Source organism: Astyanax mexicanus, chromosome 20, assembly GCF_023375975.1.
Source record: "Astyanax mexicanus isolate ESR-SI-001 chromosome 20, AstMex3_surface, whole genome shotgun sequence".
NCBI classification, from domain to species: domain Eukaryota; kingdom Metazoa; phylum Chordata; class Actinopteri; order Characiformes; family Acestrorhamphidae; genus Astyanax; species Astyanax mexicanus.
Window position 1 is genome coordinate 9,451,761 of NC_064427.1, and position 12,674 is coordinate 9,464,434.

A 12,674-nucleotide genomic window follows, 5' to 3' on the forward strand; every position below is an offset into this window, starting at 1 on the left:
AAAGGAAACTCAAATAGTCTTAAATCTTTAACACATTTTCTAAAGTTTTCAACTCCAGATTTGAACATTTTAGAAATTTGTTGTGTATACAGACTTTACATGGGGCTTAGATGGTACCCTATGATGTTAAAGTGGGCAGTATAGATCCATAGGCCCATTTAGGAAGCTCAACGTGGAGCCCACTCCCACTAAAAACCCACCTGGAGCCCAGCATGTTGGCTGGGAACAATTAAACTCTCTCTCTCTCTCTCTCTCTCTCTCTCTCTCTCTCTCTCTCTTGCACAATCAGTTAACACACACACACACACACACACTCTCTCTTGCTTGTTCACGGTGTACTGGTGGGTGTTGTGTTTTCAATTAGCGGCGCTGTGTAAAAGCCTGCCTGTGTTTTAATGGCATCTGAAGGAGCTAAATAAATGATTATTACTGCAGTTATGGCTTTGCAGAGTCCACAGCATCCACTTCAGCAATTACAGCCTAATAGGAACTCTCTCACACACACACACACACACACAAACACACCATGTGGATCACACTCAGTGGTCCTGCTGTGCTGTCTCAATAACAGATATGTTGGCGACAGTCCTGCTAGTAAGGAACACAATGGGGCAAAATTAGCCAGAGCCCAGATAATGGGGCAGAGTGTTATTTTAAGTACTGGGAAGAAATCTGCATCCGGAATGGGATTCTGAGCCGTGTGTAAAACCCAAATGCGGCAACCTGGCACTGCCATCCGAATACACACCCTGCTCAGACGCAGCCATAGACGCATAGACCCAGCGAGTGATGTACCATGCTAAGTCTAGCATCGCTTTCCCTCTTTAGCTGCAGTCTCTATTATAGCACGCTCCAACTGGCCTTCCTTTATGAAATATTGAATGGAGCAGTTCCCTCCTCCACCCCTCAGCCTTCGCCATCTCTCGACAGCAAAGCAGAGCTCTCCGCCTCTGCCTCAGGGCTCCACCCCCTCCCACTGCTGCCTCTAAAGCACCTTAGTCCTAGAAAGAGGGTGGATGAAGCAGAGGCAGATATATGAAATACAAGAGGCAGAGTTATATAAAAAAAAGTGTAGAAGAGGCTGGAGTCAGTTTTTTAAAAAGTGAACAAAGGCAGTATATGAAAAAAAAAATACCATGAGAATATACACTATACTATGAATACGGTGAACACTATGAGAATACTATGGGAATCGTCCCCAAGTCACATGTGCCAACACAATCCGGTTGCCGAATATAATACAACAATTGGCCCTTATTGCTTGCTTCAACACCCCGGTTACCGGTAACAGTATGGGAACAGGCCTAAGCCACATGTACCAACACCACAGTTCCGAGTTTGTGTCAGTTTATTTAGTATAGGAATATGAATAACCTTGTAAGTCGCTCTGGATAAGAGCGTCAACTCAATGCCGTAAATGTAAATGTTAATGTAAAAAAGATATTATGCCAAAAATGGCAGCTTAGAGAGAAGAGGCAGCTTGTAACAAAAAGGCAAAGCAAGGCAGATGAAAGAGGCAGCTTAATAGATATAATGGAGAAAGAGAAAAGTGGGAGCATTTGGGAGAATGAGGAAAGAGGCAGCTAATGAAAAACAAGAAAGGCAGAGGAAAGAAGTGTCTTGTAATAAAATGGCAATGTAGAAAAAATGCAGTTGTCGATAAAAATTCAAAGCAGAAAAAAGAGGCAGCTTGTTACAAAAAGACAAGTTAAAGGAAACAGGCAGCTTATGACATAAGATAAGCAAGGCAGTGGAAACAGTCAGCTCGTAATAAAATGGCAATGCTGAAAGAAGTGCAATATGATAATAGATAGGTAAGAGAAAAGTGTCAGCATATGACAAACAAAGGAAAGAGGCAGCTTATCAAAAATGAAGACAAGGCAGAGGACGTTTAAGAGGAAGTTTTTGAAAAAAAGAATGCAAGGCAGAAGAAAGAGGCAGCCTATGAAAAAAGGAAGGCAAGCAGGAGAAGGAGGAAGCTTATGATAATAGAAGGGGCAGAAGGGAACAGGCAGCTCATTGTAAATGAGGCACATTAGAGTAAAGTAGCAGCTCATAAAAATGTAAAGGCAAAGGTAGAGGCATGAGGAAAGTTATGATAGAGAAGAGGCAGTATGTAAGAAAAGGTCAAAATAGCTGAAAAAAAAGAAAAAAGACAGCTTCTTATAAAGGTCAAGATAAAGAAAAAGGCATTTATGATAAAAAATACAAGGAAAAACAACAGTTTATGAATAAAGGCAGGTGAAGGAAAAAGGCCATTTACATTGCTTAAGTTGACTGGATGATGTGTGTGGAACAAGGATTTCCAACAGTGTCAAAGATGTTCTCTGCTGTTTGGCCTTGAGACTAAAATATCATTGCAGAATTGCCTTGAGATGCAGGTACCAACACCCTGGTTAAAACATATCATTTGAAAATCACCCCAAGCCACTTTTGCCAACACCCAGTTTCCTGAGTATATGGGAATCATGTTGAGCTGCATGTCAACACCCTGATTGACAGGCACTACTAAATTAGAATCGGCTTGAGCTGCTTGCACCCTAGTTGCCAAAAATAATTTGAGAATTGTCTTAGGCTATTTGTGCCACAAGCCCGATTGCTGAATATAATTAGTGACAGACCATAATTTGAGACACTTGTGCCAATAGGATAATTTTCAAAAGTATAATAAGCCAATTGGCCTAAGATGCTTGAACCAACACCCCGATTGCCAAGTGTAATATGGGAATCGGCCTGATATGTTCATCCAGCAGTCCAACCCCCCTCATCATACATCATACATCATTCATCAGCCAAACTTTGGATGATACTTCATGTAATCTGAATTACTGAATTACACATTTTTTATAGTAACATTGTTCCTATGCTGAGTGGTCTAGGCTCTGCCACTATGATCGGGAGATTGCTGGTTCGAATCCTGATCATGCAGCTTGCCATCAGCTGCTGGAGCCCTGAGAGAGCACAACTGGTCTTGCTCTCTCTGGGGGAGTAGATGGAGCTTTCTCCACACATCACTCCTAGGGGGATATCAATCAGCACAAGGCGTCTGTGAGCTGATGTTTTGGAACCGAGTCACTGCACATTCCTCTGAGAGCGCTGTGATGCTACTCGGCAATGCTGCATCATCAGCATCAGTTCAAAATGTGTCGAAGGAGGCATGTGCTAGTCTTCACTCTCCTTTTTTTCTGGCATCACCTGTGATAGGAGATATGCAGCTGAATGGGTAGGACAATTGGCCTAGATTATTTGGGAGAAGATTGGGACAAATTTAGAAGTAAATAAAAAAAAAAAAACATGGTTCTTATGGAACCAATAGTGGTTCTTCTATGGCATCACTCTTGTAAACCCTTTAAAGTGTAAAGAGTGCAAAGCTGGATTTACACACTCATTCAGAAGACCATAAAATCACAAGAGACAAACCAATGCACAACCTACCGTGCTTAAGTCCACACCTGTGGGAATAAGATACGGAGCTAATGCAATGTGGACCACAAGAGCAATGATGTATAATGGTGTGTGTGTTTGTGTGTGTGTGTGTGTGTTTATTTCCTCGGTGAGTCCCGCTAAGCTCATCCAGCTTGTGTCTGTGCTTGCATGGCCTCACTGATAGTGGCGTTATGAGAGGCAACATGGTTTTGTGTAGATAGATATGAATAACCGTGTTGTGTGGTGAGACAACACACACACACACACACACACACACACACACACGTACACACAGCCCAAAGCCGCTTTATGGCCTCAGATGAGCTGAAAGTGTTATGCCTGTTTCTGCAGCGCTGTTGCCTCTCTTTCATAACACCTACTCACTGTCAGTCCCAATTAGAGTAAAATAGTGCACAATAAAAATGCATTTTGCATTCTATTACCATCGCTGCTACTGTTCTTACCTCCGGATCTGATACTCTACCTAACTGCTGCTACACAGTTAGCTTGATGTGCATCTACACTATGTGTACTATGGAAGTATTAGGGAATCCCAAATTCATTGCTTAATTGTTTCTTCAAAGATCCCAAATCATTATGGGACATTCCAGGATTTTGTTAAATGTTCTGTCCCACCACTTAAATTTCAAATGTACATATCCAAAATATCTAAATGACTATTTTTTGTGAACAATGTACTTGTTATAAGACAAACTGTAAAATATGGTGTAAAAATAAGCTCCTTAGATATTATTCAAAAGACAGAATACCTTTGGACTCAAAAAATGGCCGTTTTCTCTTGTCTTTCTCTATTGGGTGACCAACTCCTTTGGCAAATTTAACAATTAAAATAAGCTCTAAATAAATGACTTCCTCTTGTAAATTGTTGATATGCATCTCCTTTACTTATGAAAACAACTTCTTTGGTCTACATTGTTTTGCATGTTACAGTTTTTATGCTATTAAGTTGTGTCCCACAACATGCGCGCAACCCTGTTACCATAAGGAATTTTACCTGCAGAGAAAGAGTTAAAAATATTTGTCTACTGGCACAAAGGAAGTGACATCACAAGGGCATTTTCTGCCCACATGGCAAGACCAAGAGTAAGTGCTCTAACATTTTTCAAGTTTTTTTTCCAAATATGTTTGTCCAAGTTGTGTGTGTCTCTCAGTGAACTCAACCCTGTTACTCATATTGCACGACTAATAATGAGTAGAGTCAAAATTTACTTTATATACTTATATAACCATGTTTGTCCTTGATCTTGCATACATAGCTAAATTGTACAGTTAGCATCTGTTCCTGGGGTAAACCACAACTTAGCCTAGATTTGCAACCCTGTTACTGTAAGTTACCAAATATATTGCACACCAACTTAAGCATCTAATTTAAAAAAAATGCTTTGATACCTGAGCTTGACGAATCAAACTTGTTGATAGTCTATTACCTGTATTTAATAAATATATGACTAAAAATGATCAAACTGAAGATCAAATTTTCAGAAGTGACCACCCCTGAAATGTACCAAAATCCTGGAATGTCCCTTATATAACTATAAAGTGTTCCTTTATGATCAGTATTAATACCATTGTGTGTGTGAGTGTGTGTGTGTGAGTGTGTGTTAGAGAGAAAGAGAGAGCGAGAGTGTGTGTTATGCGTGTGTATGCGTCATTTTTTGGTCTCAGTGACGTTAAAAAACAGCGCAGTCTAAAAGCTGTCTCTACCCATGGCTTACGTAACCATACTCTCCCCGTGTGTGTGGATGTGTATGTGTGTGTGTTCAGTGCTGAGCTCACAAAGGGTGATTTTTCTCCAGTGTAAAACACTGATGGGGTGATGAACAGCTGACTCTTACACACACGCACTTCAGTAAACATCCTGTTTACATTATGCACAGCTTCAGAATTGGAAATGAGCTCATTCATTATTAAGTGGTGTAAAAGTCCTTGCTCTGCTTTTCTTTTTGGTCAGAAGGAAGCGCTGCTGACCCCGTCGTTTCTGTCCTGGATGCCTGAAATGGCGAGAGAGGTGCAGAGGGGCAATCTGCAGACCCTTACTAAAATATTCAACTGCTGCAGACGGCCTGCTAAAGAGACTGCAGACAGCAAAGACAAGCAAACCTTACTCAGCAAAATTATCTCCAGTCAAATCTGATCATAAAATGAACTTATGTAAACGCATCATACGAATCTAACAACATGCTTCAAATTATTGTCAATATAAGCAATAATGATAAATATTAAAACTATGATATTATTGAATAGTACAGAAGTTGGACAATGAAACTGAAACACCTGTCATTTTAGTGTGGGAGGATTCATGGCTAAATTTGACCAGCCTGGTGGACAATCTTCATTAATTGCACATTATTGCACCAGTAAGAGCACAGAAGAGTGTAAAGGTTCAATTAGCAGGGTAAGAGCACAGTTTTATGGACATGTTGCTGTACTTTATACACTTTATATCACTGAAACAGTAAGTATATAACCCAAAAAAAACAGACAGTGCAGCATCTCATCACAGTACAGTGTACAAAGAGAGGGACTGTAGAGAAGAACAGAAAAAGAAGAAAAGTATAAGAGATTTAAAAGAATCAAGGGGGGATTAAGAGAAAAATGAGACAAGAAATATAGAAAACAAGAGGAAAAAAAAGAGGGAAAAAGATGTCATGCCTGGTGCTTATAGTGCTCCTGTGTCTCCCACATCTGACATCCCTCCCTCACATGATCACATTTCACTGAACACAGCATCTCCAGGACGTTAATCACCGGAATATTGAATTCACCTGTCCACACCCATATAAATACACCCCACACCACACATACTTTGCTGATTGTTGGTTTTTCCACATACAACATGTTTATCCCATTGTCTGTGTTACCCTCTTGTGTATGACCTATTTTTTGATTTTGCTTTTTGCCCACCCTCTGATTTCTCTTGCTCGTTAATGACCCTCGGACTGAATTTTGTTTTTGATATGTTTACTCTCTGTTGCTGCTGCTGCATACTGGTGTTGACCCTGAATGTTTTGACCAAGGGCGTAGGAGCGGGCTTGATATTGGGGGGGACACATTTGCCAATATGAACCCAAGCCCACCCTATAGTTTCCTAGAACAACATTTGTGAAAATTACTTTTAATTAAAAGTAAATTATTATTATTATAAGGTGATTTTACAACCTAAACATGTTACTCCACATTACAGTTACTGTTGTTAGAAAAATTATGCATGCAATGTCTGAATTATATGCATATGACAAAAATGATCAGTTATCACCTTATATTTAAAATAATATTGCCAATTCTGTTGTATATTTACATTTTCTCCTGCACTCTTATTTTTTTCTACTGAGAGCTCTTCTTAAGATGGTGTCCTTTTATGTAAAAGAATGTAATTACGTTTCATAGAGATTTTTATAAACGTCAGGATAAGTGGTCTTACTGTGAAATACAAATGAACAGAAGTCACGTTACAGCAGTGTTTCTCAACCCTGTTCTTACATATTCTACTGCATATTAACACTATTCTGCATATTCTAGAGCACATGTGTCAAACACAAGGCCCGCGGGCCAAATGTGGCCCGCCACGTCTTTTTATGTGGCCCGCGAGAGCTTGTAAAATCTTAGTGTCTATAATAAATAGGTCAGAAGCGTTCTTTGACCAAAAAATACATTTCCCACAATGCTTGTCGATTGTATTACCCGCAAAGTTACGGCTTACTGCCACTACACGGCAGTGTAGTCATTGATGTGGAAACCCTGCCGGAGGGAAGGTGTAACTTCGCGGGTGGAATTGAGACATGTTTATCCCATAATATCCAGAAAAAGAAAAGTTGATGCAGACGGACGGCTGTGCTTCAAGGCGAAAGACCGGTATGCATTTTGTGTTACTGACCAAAATAAACGCTTTTTAGAAGAGATATAAATTATGTGTAAATATTTATAAGACAATAGCTGATAAAATCTGTTTTAATGAGGTTAATAAACATCACTGTGACATCGCTAGTCGCAGTTTCACCTCAGCAAAGGACGAGGAGGTGAATCACTTATCTAACCAGCCTTTACTGATTTCTGCCCCCAATAACCCTTTCAATAACCTCCAATAGCCATTAATAGTCTTCAGTATCCTTCAACAGTCTAACCTTGCAGCCGTGGTGTGTTCTAAACTCCGTAGTTATAAACATCCTGAGGTTAGCAGCGCGCTAACTGACCTGTTTATAATGTAATCCGAGCAGTGCCTCCGTGACGCTGCTCTAAACTGCTGCTGTTAGCTGCTTGGGCTGAAAGATGAACTGTAGAGAGCTGTATTATCCGGTTAGTGGGGTTATTTTATTTCATACACAGAAGAACTTAAAATTTTAAAAACGCTCCAGACTGGCTCAGCTGAGTCCTGTAGCCCGTGGCTGGGCTGTAGCTCTGACTCAGTAAAGACTGTGGGCTTGTGCTGCTGCAGCTCCCACTAGTGGTTGGATGAGGAAATGCTAAATCTGTCACAGCTCACAATTTTTGATTTTATATTTGTTAAGCCTCTTTTCAGTATCAAACGTTTTGATCAAAGTTAATATAACTTGTATTTTATGTCATTTCTATTCACTTGTATAGTTTGGTTCTTGATTGATGGAGTTTTTGGATTTCATAACAGGATTTATGTTAATAGAGCAACAAGCAAACATTTTTTCCATGCAACTGTAATATTTGATTGAATAAATAATATATTGAGAGTTATTTAACATTAAGGAGTAATTACATTCATTTACATATATTACATTTGGTTACATTTTCTTATATTTATAAGTTACATCTGGCCCTCGGAGGACAGCCAATATGCCAATGTGGCCCTCGGCCAAAATGAGTTTGACACCCCTGTTCTAGAGCTTCCTCTGGTGGATATACATGATTAATTTAGACTCCATAGGGGGCTAAAGGATTTTAACAGGTTAACTCAGTAAATTACTGTTTATAAGCTGATCAGCTGGATCAGGTGGAAAACACTATTTTAGGGCAGGGATCGGGGTTAAGTAACTGCTTTAAACTACCAACTTAAAGTACTGTACTAAATTCTGGCTATCCTCTACATCCAGCTTCTAGATAACTAGTTAGCTAAATGAATTTTCGTTCATTATAGCTCACAGTAAGTACTGTAATCCTAAATGAATAAACGGTTTGAAAATGAAAGTGATTAGCTGATCAGGTACAGGGAAACATTACATATATAGTTTATTTTTTTTCTTTATGCCTGACTCCCAATCAAGCTAATTCCAAACTCACTCTCACAGCTGCAGTTTATTAATCACAGTGGGTTTGATCTGTGTGTTTTGATTCAGAGACGTGTATTTTTATCCAGCTATCAGAAACATATCATCACAGTTTACGTGGTTAGCCTATCGTTACCTTTATTTTAGTAAAATCTCCGTATATTCATCTCTGTTTTAAAATCAGCTGAAGCTGCTGCAGCCCAATCCCTCTGCTAAATCTCACAGCGAGGGGGCGGGGCTTCCCAACAGCAAACTGCCTCTGCTCCGCGCGCCGCAAACCCAGCAAGCTGATTGGCTGTTTCTACTGCGAGGCGGGACTTAATACCTGAACCAGCTCTGTGATTGGTCCGGTCTGTCTCCTCATTAATAGTACAGCTGATCTGAGCGAACTGATGTCATTTTTGGGGGGGACAAATCCACCTGTTTCCAATATTGGGTGGGACATGTCCCACCCATCCCCCCCGGTTCCTACGCCTATGGTTTTGACTATCCCCTGCCACTTTTATCAATAAACCATCTTACTTACTAACACTTTGAATCTGCACTGAGTCCTGTTCAGCCATGAAAAAAGAAAATAAAAAGAATGAAAATAGTGACAAAAAAAAAACAAAAATAAAACAAGTACATACAATAACGAAAACAGAGAGAAAAAGAAAGAAAGAAAGATCCAAAAGAAAGAAACAAAGAATCAAACAAACAAACAAAAGAAGAAGGTAGAACAAGACAAGAAAAAAGAAGACACTAAAAACAGACGACAGAAAGAAAGAAAAAGGAGAGAAAGAACATTGAAACAAGACAAAGAACTATCTAAGAAAGTGAAAATACAAAATATTGATGAATCAAAAAGAAGAAGGAGACAAAAAAGTTAGACAGAATAGTAGAAAAGGAGAGAATCTGGGTCACATTATTTAAACATTTTTTCTTCAAACTTTTATGCTTAAATAAGAAATGAGTTTACCCCAGCTAGATCATGTTACGCCAGGACCACATCAGTCAATTTGATAAGACTTTTAAGGGAAAAAAACAGGAAGTAAATAGAAGGGAAGTGAGGGGTGGGAGATGTATGAACTCTGACATTAAAGTGGGCTAACAGTGGCTGGACAGAATGTTTTATGAAGTTTGTTACACTAAGGATGGATTTCTGATTTCTCTCTCATTCTCTCGCTCATGCAATTTCTTGTGCTGGGGATCTGGGACTTAATACAGTACCAGTCAAAAGTTCGGACACAACTTCTTTGCAGATTAATTTTAAAGACAACAAAACCATTAAGGGAAATGTGTGAAACATATTTGAAATTTGAAACATATTAAACAGTAAAAAAAAAAGTGTTTGGCTTACACAATCCCCTGATCTAAACCTGATTAACTGGAATGGTTATTTGAGATGAGCTGGAGCTTCACAGCATGAAGGAAAAGCAGCAGCTATTGTTCAGCACCTCCAGAAACTCCTTTAACCCTTCTGTTATGTTCTGGGTCAAACTGAACCATTTTAAAGTTTATCAAGGAAAAACATTTAAAAGTATTTTTTTCAGTATAAAATTTCTTCTGCTTGCCTTAATTAGTGTAATCAACATAAAAAAAAATTAAATGGTTCATCTCACATAGTTGCAACCACCACCTGCAAAAACTAAAACAAACAAAAAAAATGCAGGGTTTATGTTTAATCTTATGTAAAACTATTGTGTTTTATATGTTGGTCTTTCAAAAATAATAAAGTAGTGAAACATAAAAAAAAAGAGTTTGAATGTGTTTTTTTTTTTTTTTATGAAAAACGATTAGTGTTGGTCATCTTTGTTATATCAAGTCCAAAACCAGCACAGAGGTTTTCCGAAAAAATCTTACAGCACTTCATGCTTCCCTCTGCTGAAAACTTCTATGGAGATGTGGATTTCATTTTCCAGCAGGACTTGGCACACTGCCCACACTGCAAAAAGTACCAATTGGTCTTATTAAATATTTTAATTGTCTGAAATACTGACTTTTAGGTTTTTATTGACTGTAATTCATAATAATCAACAATAAAATAAATAAAAGCTTTAAATAGATCACTATGTGTGTAATACATCTATATAATACTGTATATGAGTTTCACATTTTGAACTGAATAACTGAAATGAAGTAACTTTTAAATGACATTCTAATTTATTGAGATGCACCTATATTTTTACACGTGTTCCTATATAGCTTTAATGTCAGTGTAAAAATGATAGAAAAGAGATGGAAAACACACTAAATGAATGAGAAGAGGAGTCCAAACTTTTGACTGGTATATGTAGCATAAAAAAGAAAGAGTGATGAAATGAAAAAAAGTGGGAGAATGAATAGAAGAAGAAAGAGAGGGATTGCGAAGAAAAAATAAAGATACTCTTGGCGAATGTGTCGTTACGCTTGGAGGTGCAGATGTTTTTGAATCTCACTGGTTCTCATTAGACAATCACTTGAAGTCTCAGGAGAAACTTTTGGGGAGATTTGATATGACTGCCTGTCTTCTTCATTCCTATTGTAGACATCACACATTACACACATTACACACACACACACTACACAGCAATCAGCAGCACCGCAACACACACCAAACTCCAAACCCCAACCCCCAGCTACACTCCTCTCTCTGGTGCAGTCACACGTTTTATTCAGCGGAAGAGAAAACCAGCACCTGAAACTCCAGCCCTGCGACTCCAGAGCCCTGGAATGTTCTCTCGTCTTCTCCTGGTGTTTCTCTCATGTTGCGTGGCCTGCAGAGCACGTCTCTACCCTGTAATTACCGCTATAGCTGCGGACCTGACTCAGGTTACTCCCGCTTCCCTTCTCCAATTAACCGCTGGCCTCCAGTCGGAATGCACGCGAAAACAGAGAGAACAGGGAACGGCCCTGGCAACCCAGCCTTAATGAGTTAGTGTAAGGTTATCTCCCGTTTTAACTTAAATTAATTGCTGAACAAGTTCACTGACCACTTCCTGACCAGCTGTCTGCGGTGAGCAGGTGTTATCGCCACAGGCGTGCCTGACCAATGCTCTAATGCTCTCATGCTCTCTCTTTTAAAAGTTTTTTAAACTGTGTAATTATGTGTGTTTATTTGTGCCTTTGGAGCCTTTGGATGACGTCACTAATGCCAACCACACACTTGAAAATGTTGAAAAGACTTTATTTAATTTAAAAAATATTTAAAATCTTTATTTGTCGTTCCTCTGCAAAGACTGAGGACACATTTGAGACAATAATAATTTAATAATTTCCCATCCTTTAGCTCTTTATGTAAAACGTTTTCAGAACATTCCTGGAACAACATTCCTGTATCCTTACAGGCTAATAATTCCGGAACCTTTTCAAAACGTTGCTAAATGTTCTCTTTTCCTAAATTTCCTTTGGGATAAATAAAGTATCTATCTATCTATCTATCTATCTATCTATCTATCTATCTATCTATCTATCTATCTATCTATCTATCTATCTATCTATCTATCTATCTTTTAGATGGAATCATATTTAGGAACCAGAGGCATCAAGTAAAGAAATACAAATACTGTGTGCTTTCTTAAGTATTAATGTTGGTTATCAATACTTTACTGGAGTAATTTTTCATCTAGATGACTTTTTACTTCTACTCCTCACATTTTGACACAATCATCTCAATTTTCTACTGCTGACATTTTAAAAATAGCCTCGTTAATCCTATTTAATTTAAGCTTATTCAGATAAATCTCTCAATCCAGATGAAGAGTGAAGTTGATTCTTTAATATATTTTCATTGTACTAAAATACATACATTTTCATTGGGCATATTTGCAACTGAAACAGGGAACAGCCCAGTGTATCCCAAATTTATAAACCTCAACATTTCAATAAACACAGCCTGGCCAAAAAAAAAAAAGTCACCACCTGGATTTAAGTAAGTAAATGATGTGGGGTTGATGCTGCAGTTGATCAGCAGGTTTAGGTTCAGCAACAGTATGTGCTGAAAGAATGAGGTCAGCTGATCACCTGAATATACTG